Source organism: Triticum dicoccoides, chromosome 3A (genome assembly GCF_002162155.2).
Source record: "Triticum dicoccoides isolate Atlit2015 ecotype Zavitan chromosome 3A, WEW_v2.0, whole genome shotgun sequence".
In the NCBI taxonomy this organism is placed as follows: Eukaryota; Viridiplantae; Streptophyta; class Magnoliopsida; order Poales; family Poaceae; genus Triticum; species Triticum dicoccoides.
This window is the reverse complement of record NC_041384.1, coordinates 289,622,817-289,625,868: the sequence shown is the minus strand read 5'-3', so window position 1 is coordinate 289,625,868 and position 3,052 is coordinate 289,622,817.

Sequence of the window (3,052 nt, the reverse complement as noted above, 5' to 3'; positions counted from 1 at the left end):
AGAGAGATGGCAAATAAAACTGCAAGGGTGAAGTGGGGGAGAGGAAAACGAGAGGCAAATGGCAAATAATGTAATGCAGGAGATAAGGGTTTGTGATGGGTACTTGGTATGTTGACTTTTGCGTAGACTCCCCAGCAACGGCGCCAGAAATCCTTCTTGCTACCTCTTGAGAAACTGCGTTGGTTTTCCCTTGAAGAGGAAAGGGTGATGCAGCAAATTAGCATAAGTATTTCCCTCTGTTTTTGAGAACCAAGGTATGAATCCAGTAGGAGGCCACGCACGAGTCCCTCGCACCTACAAAAACAAATAAAATCCTCAGAACCAATGCAATAAAGGGGTTGTCAATCCCTTCACGGTCACTTACAAAAGTGAGATCTGATAGATATGATAAGATAATATTTTTGGTATTTTTATGATAAAGATGCAAAGTAAATAAAGCAAAATAAAAACGACAAAAGAAATAGCTTGTTGACGGAAGATTAATATGATGGAAAATAGACCTGGGGGCCATAGGTTTCACTAATGGCTTCTCCCGAGAGCATAAGTATTACGGTGGGTAAACAAATTACTGTTGAGAAATTGACAGAATTGAGCATAGTTATGAGAATATCTAGGTATAATCATGTATATATGCATCACGTCCGAGACAAGTAGACCGTCTCCTGCCTGCATCTACTACTATTACGCCACACATCAACTGCTATCCAGCATGTATCTAGAGTATTAAGTTCAAAATAACAGAGTAACGCCTTAAGTAAGATGACATGATGTAGAGGGATAAACTCATGCAATATGATATAAACCCCATCTTGTTATCCTCGATGGCAACAATACAATACGTGCCTTGCTGCCCCTACTGTCACTGGGAAAGGACACCGCAAGATTGAACCCAAAGCTAAGCACTTCTCCCATTGCAAGAAAGATCAATCTAGTAGGCCAAACCAAACTGATAATTCGAAGAGACTTGCAAAGATAACCAATCATACATAGAAGAATTCAAAGAAGATTCAAATATTGTTCATAGATAAACTTGATCATGAACCCACAATTCATCGGTCTCAATAAATACACCGCAAAATAAGATTACATTGAATAGATCTCCAAAAGAGAGGGGGAGAACATTGTATTGAGATCCAAAAAGAGAGAAGAAGCAATCTAGCTAATAACTATGGACCCGAAGGTCTGAAGTAAACTACTCACACATCATCGGAGAGCTATGGTGTTGATGTAGAAGCCCTCCGTGATTGATGCCCCCTCCGGCAGAGCTCCCAAAAAGGCCCCAAGATGGGATCTCACAGGTACAGAAGGTTGCGGCGGTGGAATTGGGTTTTTGGCTCCGTATCTGGTAGTTTGGGGGTACGTAGGTATATATAGGAGGAAGGAGTACGTCGGTGGAGCAACATGGGCCCCACGAGGGTGGAGGGCGTGCCTAGGGGGGTAGGCGCGCCCCCTACCTTGTGCCTTCCTGGTTGCTTTCTTGACGTAGGGTCCAAGTCCTCTGGATTACGTTCATTCCGAAAATCACGTTCCCGAAGGTTTCATTCCGTTTGGACTCCGTTTGATATTCTTTTTCTGTGGAACTCTGAAATAGGCAAAAAACAACAATTCTGGGCTGGGCCTCCGGTTAGTAGGTTAGTCCCAAAAATAATATAAAAGTGTATAATAAAGCCCAATAATGTCCAAACAGAACATAATATAGTATGGAACAATCAAAAATTATAGAGACGTTGGAGACGTATCACCAGGCCATCGCCTAGCTGTTCTCCCCATCCATCACCTTCGTCGTGCCCTCCGGATCTTGTCAGGTTCCGTCCCATAGGTCCTGACGGGATCAGGCTAGGCTTCTACCCAGGCGCTCCTTCTGTCCTCTTCACCTCCCACTGTAGTTCCTAGGAGGAGAGGGACAAGAATGGGATTACGGGGCACTTATCTTTTTTCACTGTAAAATATGTAGGCGCTTGCCAAATTTTACTCTTAAACATGTGATCTATTTTATCCTTGTTTGTGCTATGTAAGATCTATACTGGCTTATCCGCATATTAATGAAAAAGACAAGCCTTGATGGGTACTTATGCATGTATCCTATCCATGCAAAGGATGAATGCCTCTATACTTCTAAGTAAATAAATTTCGAATTTTTTTATGTCATGATTATGACACTTCTATGATGATAATTGTGACAAAATCACGTATCATCGTAGATGTGGTGGGCTCCTACTTCTATGACAAAAAATCATGACAAAAATGGGCGTTTCGTCCTGGGCGGGCCGGAGACGCAGCTGCATGGCATTCTTTGGCCCGTCCATGACAGAAAAAATCGTGGTTGAAGTGAGGGTGAGGAAAATATTGGGGAGTTCCTGGTTATGGTGGGTGGTTGGGGCCGAGCGATGCACGGAGGTTTCCGTGTTTCTCTTGTGAACGGGCATGTGTGTGAGGCGTTGGCTAACTGAACCGAGCAATCACTCGTTACTGAACCCGAGTGATTCATACGCTGCTGACTGAACTCGAGCGATTCCTTCGCTGCTGCTGCTAACTAAACTGGGCGATCGATCACTACTGCTTACTGAAGCCGATCGAGCCCCTGTGCGAGACATATACAACCAGTATTGGGTTGCCTCTTGATGAACAGTGACCGTTGCTACTATGCGCGTGGGACGTAGAACGAGTCGAGTCGTTGTGAGTCGAGCCAATTGGTTGGAAGTGGATGAACACACTATTAGGAAAAGGGCTATAGATGAAATTGACACTAATGGAGCACCAGACATGTGGTGCGCCACTACTATATACTAATGGCGCACCATGTGCTGGTGCGCCATTAGTGTGGAAGACACTAATGGCGCACCAGACGCATGGTGCACCACTAGTAACAGAAACTTTTTTTTTCATTTTTCCAAACATACTAATGGCGCATCCAGACACAGTGCGCCATTACTAGTTCTAACTAGTAATGGCGCACCAACCACCAAGTGCGCCACTACTGTATTTTTTTTATTCTTTTTTTTTGCAAAACTACTAATGGCGCACCGTGGCATAGTGCGCCATTACTAGTTTA